The sequence below is a fragment of the Mobula birostris genome, chromosome 7 (assembly GCF_030028105.1).
Source record: "Mobula birostris isolate sMobBir1 chromosome 7, sMobBir1.hap1, whole genome shotgun sequence".
NCBI lineage: Eukaryota > Metazoa > Chordata > Chondrichthyes > Myliobatiformes > Myliobatidae > Mobula > Mobula birostris.
Window position 1 is genome coordinate 42,435,687 of NC_092376.1, and position 14,612 is coordinate 42,450,298.

Here is a 14,612-nt window from a genome sequence, read left to right on the forward strand (position 1 = left end):
GGAGTGTTTTCAATAGTCTCGGGGGTTGTCAGAGGTTACAGTGGGACATCAATCGGATGCAGAACTGGGCTGAGAAGTGGCAGATGGAATTCAACCCAGAGAAGTGTGAAGTGGTTCATTTTGGTAGGTCCAATTTAAAGACAGAATATAATATAAATGGTAAGACTCTTGGCAGTGTGGGGGATCTGAGAGATCTTGGGGTCTGTGTCGATAGGACACTCAGAGCTGCTGCACAGGTTGACAGTGTTGTTAAGAAAGTGTATGGTGTGTTGGCATTCATCGCCCGTGGGATTGAGTTCAAGAGCCATGAGGTAATGTTATAGCTATATAAGATCTTGGTCAGACCCTGCTTGGAGTACTGTGTTCAGTTCTGGTCACCTCACTACAGGAAGGATGTGGATACTATAGAGAGAGTGCAGAGGAGATTTACAAGGATGCTACCTGGATTGGAGGGCGTACCTTATGAGAATAGGTTGAGTGTACTTGGCCTTGTCCTTGGAGCAACGGAGTATGCGGGGTGACCTGATAGAGGTGTACAAGGTGATGAGAGGCATTGATTGTGTGGATAGCCAGAAGGTTTTTCCCAGGGCTGAAGTGGCTAACACGAGGGGGCATAGTTTTAAGGTGCTTAGAAATAGGTACCGAGGGGATGTCAGGGGTAAGTTTTCACACAGAGAGTGGTGGGTGCGTGGAATGCACTGCCGGTGGCGGTGGTGGAAGCTGATACAATAGGGTCCTTTAAGAACCTCTTAGATATGTACATGGAGCTTAGAAAAATAGAGGGCTATGTGCTAGGGAAATTCTAGGCAGTTTCTAGAGTAGGTTACATGGTCAGCACAACATTGTGGGCCGAAGGGCCTGTAATGTGCTGTAAATTTCTATGTTCTGTGTTCTAGGACTGAGTAGCCTTGAGATTTAAAATTTGAAAACTAACAAGAGACAAGCAACATAGCTGACAGCAGAAGTGAATGGTAAATTAATTCAAATAGAATTGGGCACTGGCTCAGCTGTTTCAGTCATTCCACAAATGAGTTTTAACGGCATTTAAAAAATACCAAATAGAAGTCTGTAGATATTCAACTAAGAAATTATACCAGAGAAAAGATAACCTCTGTAGAAATGACATTTGTAAAAGTGAAGTGCAACAACCAACAAGCCGCATTGGGTTTGTATGTGGTAAAAACAGGAGGACCAGCAATGTGGGGTCATGTGTGGCTGAAACAACTACAACTTGATTGGAGATCCATCCACCATTTACATGCCATAATCTGTGCCACAGAGTCAAATTAACACGGATTAAGAAAGGCACTGGATGACGCCACAACTGTCTCCATGATGTACACCATGAACCTTTGCCCAACAGAGGGCAAACAGGTGCTGGTGCCAGCCTCTACCCCTGATTGGGAGGCACATTGGACCAAGGAAGGATTATGCTGCTCAGAGGGATTGTGAAAGAAAGAAAGCACTGGTCTGACTGCAGCAGTTTTTGTAGGCAACATATTTGAGAAAGCCTCTATCAGGCAGCTACTGGTGAAATGTGGCTTGGTTTTAAGCTGGAAGAGAATTCAAGAGCTTCTTGAAAGTTGCAAGCATTTGGCTTTCATGAATATAAAAAAGCAGAACCTGCCCCGTGTTCATTAAGGTTATTGCATGAAGTTCAAGTGAGAAATAAAATGCTGCTTGTAAAAGTAGATGCAAAGACCAAAGCCCAGCTGGATGAATGGAAGGCCAAAAGGAAAGGAGTTATTGGAGATATGAAAACAGAGGATTTGCCAGATGGTGTTGTGGATGGGAAACCTAGAGGACAGATCAGATTGTGAAGGGAGCAATAGAAGGATTAATAAGAGAATACTCCAGTGAACTAAATGCACCTCACCTTCCCAAGGTCAAGACGCACAAACTAGAAAGAAGACAAAGGAAACAAAAGAGGAGAATGATATAAGTGCAATGGAAATGGAAGAGAACACATGAGACTTAATTTCTCAAAAAATTAGCAAATTCAGAGATACAAGAATCCAGAAAAAGAAAAATGAAGGCCAGAGAAAGATAGACAAGATGTAGTTATACTATATATGTAAGGGGTTTCTTTTTTTTATGTCACTGCGTAGTCTAATTAAAATGGCTTCTTTGTTATGTTATAATTGAAAGGGCTTCTTTGTTATGTTAACTGCTGAGAATGTCCTCCCGCTAGCAGTTTGTTTGAATCACGTTACTGATAAGAAGATGTTATGAACCAATTGGGATAGCTGTTATGTTTTTGATGTGTCTGTAAGATATTGTATGCACGGGGTTTTGGGGGGAGAAGGCAGGAGAGAGAGACAGAGGATGGACCAGGTGCTGTGAGTCCGCTAACGGGGTCGGACCCCAAGCGGGACGTTCGGCAAGGAGAGGAGACGGAGACAGACTTGTGTGGAGCGTCTGGTTGACCACCAGTGTTGGTCCCAGGTGGCCGGTCGAGGTGGTCCGAGGGGTCACAGGGTGAAGAAGAAGGGTCCTGAGCTCCAACTGTTTGTGCACGAAGAGATTGAACTTTGATAAGTGTGGCGCCCTTGATTTTCCTTTTATATTTTATTCTCTATTAATTATATAGTTCCAGTAATATCTATAAACCGTGTATTGTCTGTTATTTGGGCAGGGTGCATTTTTGTTTGTTTAAATAATAATTCATTGTGGGTTATTTGTATATTATGTGAATGCCATATGTCATCACACCACCATGTCATATACGCACGCCCCATTTGTAGTAACAACAAAACTAAGACACGTTACCGTTCAGCACCCTTTTTTCCTTTCAATTAGTTTGTTGTTTTGGAGTAACAAAATGTAACAATAAGTATTTAAATGAACACTAAAATTCTGAAGTAAGAAACGTGAACAGAAGCAAGGATAGAATATTCAATATCACATTCAATAAGGGCTAATCTTTTAATCTCTGTGCATCTTGCTGTACTAATTCCATATCCCTAGGTTTCCTTAATAACTGACTCTCTTAAAGCACTCTATCAAGAAACATGTATATTTAATAGGTAATTCAAGTGCATAAATAGTATATGCAGTAAACTGTCCTTCACTATAACACAGGTAAAATTATATCTAGAAACAGAGTCAGTTACCAGTACCACTACTGTCACCTTGCTTTAGTTTTCAAGGATCCAAAAACCTCTGGAGCTGAATTCCATTAATAGTGCTCTGATACTTTGGGCAAGCAGCCCAAGGTTACTGCCTTACTGAAATTTCAACAGGCTGATTACACAGAAGTACCACAAGTCCAAAGAGATTACAAAAATAGTTTCTAAGTAGTCTATGTGGAATACTACTGCTTGAGTATGTCACGAATAATGAATAGAATTTCTTAATGAAAGGTTTCAATTTACACTCAAATCTAAGTTGTTTCCCACCCTTCTGGTTTACACGGAAGACTTTGCGAATTCAAAGTGAGAAATAAATCCAAAAGTATTTACTTTCAAAGTTTCATATTTTATCATTCAAGCGAAGAATGCAAATTTGGTTTAAAATAAATACCCTGGGATAACAGGTTAGCAAATTTAGGATTTTCTTTTATTGCCGTAACTTTTCAGAGTTTCCAAATGGTACAGCAAGTATGTGATAGTTTTGATGATTTCAACAAGTGAGGAGAGCCAGCTTGGAAAGTACTTGAGTTTCTGTGAAATTAAGGAGTGCCAGGTACATATGGGCAAATTCATCATAAAACATATCTATCTCAATTAAATTGGCATTTTTAAGGAAATGACAAATTGTAATGCACTGGAAGTGGGGCTTGCAGTTTATTGGAAGCAATTTAGTAAGGAGTTACAGAAAAATAGGTTGTTAATTGGTGGGACATGAGATAAATAAGAAAGTAGCTGTATAGCTGATAGTCGTATGAAGTCCTTTGCTTGTAACCTCCTCCAGAAAATAAATCCTACCTATACCTCAAAATCTCCACTTCTGGAGCATGAAGCACCTGCCTCCTGGTTGGCCGTGCCAATAAACATCATCTATTTTGTCACTTGTAGACATCACTGGCAATGTCTATGACTCAACCCAACAGAAACCCAGCATTGTCCTTGTGAATAACCTTGGCTGAAAAGTCGACGTATATAAATAGCTCGATGGCACTCATATGTCAATAATAGTCACTTAGACGTGGCACCAGAAGCTGGAAGTGCTGTAAAGTCATACGTTAATAAAAAATCAATGCACCCATTAGATTAATGTTGGCCTCATAAGTTATTCTAATGCTTATTAAATGACAAATACATGATTAAAAGTAAGTGCTTTCTGTATAGATTAGTTTAAAGACAGAGTCAACATGCATTTTGGGCTGTGAAGAATATAAAAACTAATACTTTTTAACCAATGGAAAACTTGTTTTACTCGGTTAAAGATCCAAATAAGGACTAGATTTCCATCATCTGTTATAAAAATGTCGTAAGTGAACCATGCCAATGTAATCCATAAATTAAGACCCATTCAAAAGGCAATAGCCAAAGAAAAAAGTAGTTACTTTCTTCATTACTCGGCTATAGGGGGAAACAGATTTTTCAACCTCTGTTTTGATTCAGACTCATAGAATAAAAATCACAGAAACAGGCTCTTTGTCTCACCATGTCCATGTAGACCATCAAATACCCATATATACTAATCCTGCCAACCACACCTGGATCTGTAACTTCTATGCTTGGCATTGTATGTGCCAATACTTCTTAAATGTTGTCAGAGTACTGTATCTGCTTCCACTGTCTCCTCATAGAGTGCATTCCATATTTCAGGATGAAAAAGATTTTCCTCAGATTCCACCAACTCTTTTCTCCTTGCTCTAAAGCTATACCCTCTAATTGTTGATACCTCTACATACAGGGAGAAGTTTTCCACGATCTACACTATCCAGTCCTCTCTTAATTTTGTATACCTCTATCAGATACCCCCTTGAGCCTCCTTCACAATCAACAAACTTCAACCAAGGCAACATTCACCCGTGGGCTTCCAGGTGAGGTGACATTTCACCTGCAAATTTATTAGGGTCATCTATTGTATATGGTGTGGCTCCTCAACATTGGTAGTTTGGAGGAACCGTATCAACAAGCACTTTGGCTCTATCTGCCACAAAAAGCATTATCTCCGGTGCTGCCAATTTGAATTTGACTTCCCATTCCCATTCCAATATGTTGGTCCATGGCCTCCTCTACTGCCATGATGTATCCATACTCAGGTTGGAGGAGCAACACCTTCTACTCTGTTTGGATATCCTCTACCTGATGGCATGAACAGCGACCTCTCTAACTTCTGGTAATAAACTCCCCCTCCCATTCTCTCTTTTTCCATTCCCCATTCTGGTTCTCTCCTTACCCCATCTCTTCTTCTCACCTGTTACCTTCTCCCTCTGATTCCCCTTCTCCTTCCCTTTTGTTCATGGTCCCAAAGAAGAGTACGATGAACTGCTTCAATAACCATCACCCACTTGCACTCACATCGACCGTGGTAAACTCCTTTCAGAGGCAGGTCATGGCTGGAATTAGCTCATGTTTAATCAAGGACCTGGACCTGCTGCGATTTTCCTCCTACTGCAGTTGGTCTACAGCTGATACATTCCAACTGGTTTTCTACTCAACCTTGATCTATCTGGATAACAGCAATACCTACATCAGGCTGCTTTTATTAATTATAGCTCAGTGGCCAACACCATCATACCCTCAATACTAATCAACAAGCCTCAAAACCAGGGCCTCTGTGCCTTCCTCTGCAAGTAGATCCTTGACTTCATCATTGAAATCACATTTTTTATCAAAAATTCCATCTTCTCCTCACTGATAATCAGTGCAGGCACATCTCAAGGAGCTACATCTCTACACTCATGATTGTATGGCTAGGAACAGCTCAAATACCATCTACAAATTCACCAATGACACACTGTTTTTAACAGAATTCCAAATAGTGCTGAGGAGGCATACAGGAGTGAGACAGATCAGCTGGTTGAGTGGTGTTGTAACTACAACCTTGCACTTAACATCAGCAAGACCAAGGAACTGACTGTGAACTTCAAGAAGAGGAAGTCAGGTGAACACACAACAGTCCTTATCGAGAGGTCAGCAGTGGCTGTCAACATTCCTGAAGATCTGTCTTGAGTCCAACATATTGATGCAATTACAAAAGAGGCATGTTGATGGCCATATTTCATTAGGAGCTTGAGGAGATTTGATAGGTCATCAAAGATTCTAGCCAATTCCTACAAGTGTACCATGGAGAGCATTCTGACTGGTTACAGCACTGTCTGCTTTGGAGGCGCCAGTGAATTGAATTGAATTGAATTAACTTTATTACTTACATCCTTTACATACACAAGGAGCAAAAGTCTTTACGTTACATCTCTGTCAAAATGTGCAATGTGCAATTTATAGTAATTTATAATTAGTAGTATGTACAACAGGACAGTCAATATAACATAGAAATACAATTGTATCAGCATGAATTAAGCTGTCTGATGGCCTGATGGAAGAAGCTGTCCCGGAGCTTGTTGGTCCTGGCTTTTATGCTGTGGTATCGTTTCCCAGATGGAAGCAGCTGGAACAGTTTGTGGCTGGGGTGACTCAGGTCCCCAATGATCCTTCGGGCCCTTTTCACACACCTGTCTTTGTAAATGTTCTGCATAGTGGGAAATTCACATCTACAGATGTGCTGGGCTGTCTGCACCACTCTCTGCAGAGTCCTGTGATTGACAGAGGTACAGTTTCCATACCAGGCAGTGATGCAGCCAGTAAGGGTGCTCTCAATTGTGTCCCAGTAGAAAGTTCTCAGGATTTGGGGACTCATTTGGGGATTCTTTAACTGTCTGAGATGAAAGAGGCCCCTTTGTGCCTTTTTCATCACACAGCTGGAATGTACAGACCACGTGAGATCCTCAGTGATGTTTATGCCAAGAAACTTAAAGCTGTTCACCCTCTCAACCCCAGATCCATTGATGTTCATCGGGGTTAGCCTGTCTCCATTCGTCCTGTAGTCCATGACCGGCTCCCTTGTTTTTGCGACATTGAGGGCGAGGTTGTTTTCTTGGCACCACTATGTCAGGGTGGTGACTTCTTCTCTGTAGGTTGCTTCATTATTATTTGAGATTAGGTCAATCAATGTAGTGTCATCAGCAAATTTAATTAGCAGATTGGAGCTGTGGGTGGCGACATAGTCATGGGTATACAGAGAGTAAAGGAGGGGGCTAAGGACAAAGCCCTGAGGGACACCTGTGTTGAGAGTCAGAGGGGTAGAGGTGAGGGAGCCCATTCTTACCACCTGCCAGGATCTGACAGGAAGTCCAGGATCCAGCTGCACAAGGCAGGATGAAAGCCAAGGTCTCAGAGCTTCTTGTCAAGCTTGGAGGGAATTATGGTGTTGAATGCTGAACTGTAGTCCAAGAACATCATTCTCATATAAGCATCCTTCTTCTCCAGATGTGTAAGGACGGTGTGTAGAGCTGTGGCTATTGTATCATCTGTTGATTGGTTGTGTTGGTAGGTGAATGGTAGGGGGTCCAGATGGGTGGCAGTAAGCTGCAGATGTAGTCCTTGACGAGCCTCTCAAAACGTTTGCTTATTATTGAGGTGAGTGCGACAGGACGCCAGTCATCCAGACATGTTACTTTGGTCTTTTTATGTACACGAACAATGGTGGATGTTTTGAAGCAGGAGGGCACTCTACACTGGGGGAGGGAGAGATTAAAAGTGTCTGTAAACGCACCTGCCAGTTGTGCCATGCTCTGAGTACCCGCCCTGGGATGCCATCCAGTCCCGCAGCCTTGCAACTGTCCGCTCGTTGGAAACACCTGTGTACTTCGGCCTCATACATGATAAAGCTATTGGTTGCTTCAGCAGCTCTCTTCAGGAGCTCAGTAATGCACAGGATTGGAATAAAGTAGTAGTTAGTAAATTCTGCAAGTTCTATATTGGCACTGTACTTCCCATGATTGAGGACATCTTCAAAAAGTGACGCACCCATCATTAAGATCCTCATCTCCTAGGACATGCCCTCTTCTCATTTCTACCATCAGGGAGAGGTACTGGAACCTGAAGACACAAGCTCAATGTTTCAGGAACAGCTCCTTCCCCTCAGTCCTCAGATTTCTGAACAGTCCACAAACCCAAGGGCCCTACCTGACTATTTTGCATTACTTTTTGATACTTCTTATTGTAACTTACAGTAATTTTTTAATGTATTGCACTGTACTGCTGCCATAAAACAACAAATTTCAAGAGATATGTTGGTAATAATAAATCTGATTCTAATTCTTTTCCTTAACCACTGTCCTCTGCTATTAGCTTCTTCACCTTCCACCTATCACCTCCCAGATTCTTATTTCATCTCCACTCCCCTAACCACAGTCCTTCCCATCACCAGGTCTCACCTGTCACCTACTGGCTTGTACTCATTCCCCTTCCTCCACTTTCTTATTCTGGTTTCTGTCCCCTTTCCTTCCAGTCATACTGAAGGTCTGGAACATCAACTGCTTATTCTCCTCCATAGATGTGACCTGACTTGCTGAGTTAGAACATAGGAAGTTCAAAGTACATTTATTATTAAAGTTTGTATGCTATAAACAACCTTGAGATTTGTCTCCTTACAGGAAGCCACAAACAAAGAAACCCAATGGAACCCATTGAAAAAAACCATCTAACACCCAATGTGCAGAAAAAAATCAAATCGTGCAAACAATAAAAATAAACAAATAAAATTCAGAATTGAAGTTCACAAAAGTGAGTCCACAGCCACGAATCCAATCAAAGGTTATGGGGATAAGGCAGGAACTGGATACTGATTGTGGATGATCAGCCACGATCACAGTGAATGGCGGTGCTGGCTCGAAGGGCCGAATGGCCTACTCCTGCACCTATCGCCTATTGTCTATAGTCTGTTGTCAAAGCCGCTCCAGAACCCTGTTAGATGCAGGCCACAGCCTTGGTTCAGTGCAGAGATGAGTTAAACTTGTGAGCAGTGAGCTGAACACTGGCCTGTCTCTCTCCTGTGGCCCTGACACCCTGACCTTTTTAATCTGGCCTGGTGCTTAAATCGGCTGTTTAGATATGCTCTCAGATCCAGGACCACCATACTCGACCTTTCCAGTTTGGCCCAGCACTTAAATCAGTCAAGCATCGGCTGGTTCCCTGCTCTCAGGCCCAGGCCCAGGCCCAGCGCCTTCACTCTGGCTTGCGTCAGTTCTGCCGCTTCGAATCACCTCCAAGTCTGCTCCAGCAATGGCCAAACAACAGCACATAGAACATTACAGCAAAGTTTAGGACCTTCAGCCCATGATGTTGTGTTGACCTTATAATCTTCCTGAAGATCAGACTAACCCTTCCCTCCTGCATAACTCTTCATTTTTCTGCCATCCATGTGCTAATCTAAGAGTTTCTTAAATGCCCCTAATGTATCTGCCTCTACCACCACCCTCGCAGGGTGTTCCACACATCCACCTCTCTGTGATAAGAACTTATCTGTAATATCCCCCTATACTTTCCTCCAATCACTTTAAATTAAGCCCCCTTTTATTAGCCATTTCCACCCTTGGAAAAAGTGGGTTATTCTCTCTATATACGCTTCTTATCATCTTGTATGCATCTATCAAGTCACATCTCATCCTCCTTCACTCCAAAGAGAAAAGTCCTAGCTTGCTCAACCTATCTTCATAAGGCATATTCTCTAATTCAGGCAGCTCCTCTGCATCCTCTCTAAAGTTTCCACATCCAAGTCATTTATAAAAGTCACAAAGAGCAAAGGTCCCATACCAGATCCCTGTGGAATACCACTGGTCTCCGACCTCCAGGCAGAATACTTTCCAGCTACTGCCACATGCTGCTTTCTATGGGCAAGCCAATTCTGTATCCACACAGCCAGTTTTCCTTGAATCCCATGCCTCCTGTCTTTCTGAATGATCACACCATGGGGAACCTTATCAAATGCCTTACTAAAATCCATATACACCACATCCGCTGCTCTACATTCATCAATGTGCTTTCAAGGATTCACTCAAGGCTCATGAGGCATGACCTGCCCCTCAGTGAGCATTGCTATTCTTTTTTTAACCAACAAAAACACCCCCTTGTTGAGATCAGACACAAGCACCATATATCTTTTGATTCCCTTAATATTCCAAGAGCTACTTGCAACCAATTCTCGATAACCCTCTTGGTTAGAAAATTCTGAAGATTCACACAGGGTGAAGAAATGTCTTCTCATTCTTGGTCCTGAAGGGGCTGATTAGTTTGGGACTGTGATACCTGGTTTTAGACATCCCGCCCAGAACTGAGAGCTTCCTTTATTTTGGATGTGCCTTGTTACTACTTCATTTGATGAATTCAAGTATTTCCTCTACTACCGATGTCCATCCAGCTGGTTCTCCCTTCATTCTTTCTTAACCACTGGAGTTTCACTTGCTGTTTGCCAATTTATGGGAGTAACTTGAGAATCAAGAGTATCTTGGAAGATGACAATGTGTGTAAGTAGCATCTCTATACACACCCATTTCATAACCTTCCGATCCAGGTCACCAAATTCTGGAGATTAAGTGTCTTTCAATTCCATTCATTTTTCCCATTCCTCTTCTCAGTATTTTTTCTCTTGGTTCCTCATTCCCTTTAGACCGGTTCTCCTTTATTTCTGGGAGCTTCCCTGATCTGCCTCCATGATAACCAATGCAAAAAATTTCTGTAATTTATTTGTCTCATTTTCTGGCTCAATCTGAAAGTGACACAGATTAACCTTTGCTATTCTTTTTTACCGTTTCACATACTGTACAATTTAGTTACAATTTTTGTAACTTGTTTTTATGCTTATCTTTCTCTTTCCTTATCCATGTCTAGTCCTACTCTGCTGAATTCCAACCTCTGGCTCTTTGCTCTTTATGGCAACATTACAAACGTTTTCCTTAAATCTAAAACAATCTCTAGCTTCCAGTTTTGCCACTACCAGATCATTTTTGCTGATAGGTTTTATGAGTGTTAAAACTTGTAATTAGTTGCAATTAATGTACAGGTTCTTTATGCACCAGCCATTGTTTGTTTTCAGTCATGTCTTTTAACGTAAGTTAACAGTCTACAAGATGAACACAAGAAATTCTGTGGATGCTGGAAATCCAGGGAAGCACACACAAGATGCTGGAGGAACTCCGCAGGTCAGGCAGCATCTATGGCGATGAATAAACATTCAGTTGTTTCAGGCTAAGACCGTTCATCGGGGCTGGAAAGGAAGGGAAAAGAAGCCAGACTTCTTCCCCCTTCCATTTCCATCCTAGTGAAAGAACTTAGCACAAAATATCAGTTGTTTATTTCTCTCCATAGATGCTGCCAGAACTGCTTAGTTCCTCCGGCATTTCTATCTATCTACCTACCTGTCTTTATTTATTTGTTTATTATTAAGATACAGCATCGACTAAGCCCTTTCAGCCCTTTGAGCTGCCCAGTGACCCCTGATTTGACCTTAGCCTAACCATGGAACACTTTACAATGAGCAATTAATCTCCCAACTGGTATCTTTGGACTGTGGGAGGAAACCGGGGCATCCGGAGGAAACCCACACAGTCATGGGAAAACGTATCAACTCCTTACAGACAGTAGCGGGAATTGATCCTGGTCTCTGGTACATACTATAAGGTGTTGTGCTAACCACTGTCCTTTTTTGAATGTGTCAACAATCCACCGTATGTAAGAAATAAAGCCAGTTACAAAGTTATGCGAAATAACCTCAGAGAAGAAATTTGGATGCAGCCCTTTTCCTCCAAAAGGTTTGTGATTTCCAAAGAAATTCCCATCAGATCAAAATGAAATGGTTTAAATCAATCCAGAAGGTTATAGATCTCATTAACATTGTAAAGTGAGTGGCCTTTCCAGACCACAATTTGACTTGGCATGCAGTGTAACAAGTGTTTGATTCATATAAGTCTTATCTTGTTTAGTAAATGAGTGACATCTACAAAGGGAGTAAAATTTCCTCAGGGACTTAACTATACTTCAAAATGTACTTGTTGACTAGAAAGTGCTTTGTCACTTGATGAGGTCATGAAATACTGTACAAATGCCATTCCTTCTCCTTTTTTGGCAAAAAGTGCCAACTCTACGTTAAGCATTTCTATGGCTCAAATCTTAGGGTTGAGGGGTATATCAAATGGAACTTGACTCTCAAGCTAGGTTACGTTTGGTGACAGAGAAAATTTTCTCTGACACCAGCTTTTTATTTAGCCGGCCGGTGGTGTGGTGGCATCCGCACTGGACTTCGAAGCAAGTGGTCCCAGGTCTGAATCCGGCCGGTTTATGACGTTTTCCATCCGTGCTGGGTTGAGCATCAAGCTGGCAACTCGGCCTTGTAAAAACAGACAAATACTAATGAAATGACAAGGTTGCTGCCCAATGTGCCACAAGGCGTGGAAAGGAACAACAACTTTTTACTTACGTGTCATCTAGTGACTGCTAAGCATACAGAAAGTGCTACAAAAATTAACTAAGGTCACATAGACCATTACATTTTTACAACAAGTTTGGTTCAGGAAATAAAGGATCTCTGCATTACATACCTTTTAAAGGAATTTCTTGGCAATAAAAAAAATTAAAATGACAACGAAGTGTTGTGTGAATCTCTCCAATTGATAACAGTTATCACCTTTTTGGATGAAACCAAGCTGGGATTAGTGCTACTACTGTAGATTTTGTGTGGATATTTGAAGCTTTATCACAAGAAGAGATTGCTTGGCACATAGAACAAAAGACTTAAAGATATTTTGGAAGCCTCCTTGTCAAGATATACCTCATAGGAATCCCTGTCCCATCAATGTTCAAGTTGGAGAAGAAGCTTTGAGAATGGTTTTGAGAACTTAAAGTCCATTTGCTAGATGCACAGAGGACCATTATAACTGGTGTAAGGAGTGCTGGACCTTGCCAAGCATCTCCCGTTCCACTTTTGATAAAATCTGGTGGTCCCATATTGGCTTCGTTAGTCTCCATAGAACCAACGGAACTGGAGGGGAAGCAGGACTGAATAAGAAGGACATTTGGGATGAATTTTCTCACTGTTTGTTGCACATTTATCAAGTTGAAACATTGTTCAGCAACTTCTGCAATGAATAAAATCAGCTAATCATTGTTCGTGACAAGTTAAGTTTGAATTTTGATAGAATTGCTTCTGCAGTTCAAAGAACAAAGTATTAGTAAAGGTCCTTTTTGTTCTTTGAGCTGTTGAACCTACAGTTAGTGAGACACAATTCACTGGAACACAGTTGCTGCTAGGATTAACAGTTCAAAGCATAAGTAATGTGCTTCCTTTAATAGTACCAAATTTTAATAGTCCTTCACTAATTCTCCCCACTACTTGAGTCACCCACCATTTATAAAATGTCAGACTACATCTTGACATCCAGTAATTAATGAGATGTTTTCTCTGACTGAAAATTGGGAAGATCAAAGCAATTGCATTAAGCTCCAAACATGAATTCTGCTCTCTGGAACACAATCCATCCCTTTCTCTGCAACTGGAATAAACAAAGCTGTCCACAATGTTAAGCCATTGTTTCCACCTCAGCAACATTGCCTGATTATGCCCTCCCCTCCTTGCCTTAGCTCATTTTCATGTGAAATTTTGACTTGTGCCTTTGTTATTTCTAGAGCTGATTATCCCATCACAACTTCAGTAAATATAAGATTATCTGAAACTTTGTTGTCTGTGTCATAGTTCCCAAAAGCTTCCAATCATCCATAAACACTGTGCCTGCTGATCTTCATTGACTCCTGGTTAAAAATACCTCAGATTAAAAATTCTCAGACTTGCTTTAGTTTTTTTTTTCATGCTTTTATCCTCCTACATTCTGTATTCACTTTCAACCCTACATCTCAATGACAGATGTTTTCTCTTCCATTTTTGGTGCCATTTAACTCCTGTACTACTGACAGGTACACCTTCTCTCACCCCGAGATTCCGCAGGTAAACCCTTCAGCCTGACCGTTACACTTCCTTCAGTTGAATTAACTAAAATCAGTTATTCTCAATGCTTAACTAAACTCCGTACTCTCCCAATCTTATTATTCTTCCATTCATTAAGTTTGCATAACTATTTCAAATGTACATTGAATAATTTTGATTTTATGAATTACCTTTGTATGATTTGTGTTGGGTAAATGCTAAAAATATATAATAGTATTGTAACCTATGCATGAAAATGTTGGTCTTAATCATAATAATAATTAATTTGGATGATGTTAGCAGAAACATCAGCTTTCTATTTCTGACTCACTCTATAAGTTTTATATCTACACTCAGTGGCTACTTTATTAGGAACATTTGTACACCTGCTCATTAATGAAAATACTCAAACAGCCAAATGCGATCTAAGTGACTTTGACCATGGAATGATTTCTGGTGCCAGATGGGGTGGTTTGAGCATTTCAGAAATTGCTGATCTCCTGGGATTTTCACACACACCAGTCTCTATTTTACACAGAATGGTGTGAAAAAAAAAACAAAATAAAACATCCAGTGAGCAGCAGCTCTGTGGGCAGAAACATCTTGTTAATGGGAGAAGTCAGAGGAGAATGGCCAGACTGGTTCAAGCTGACAGGAAGGCGACAGTAACTCAAATAATCATATGC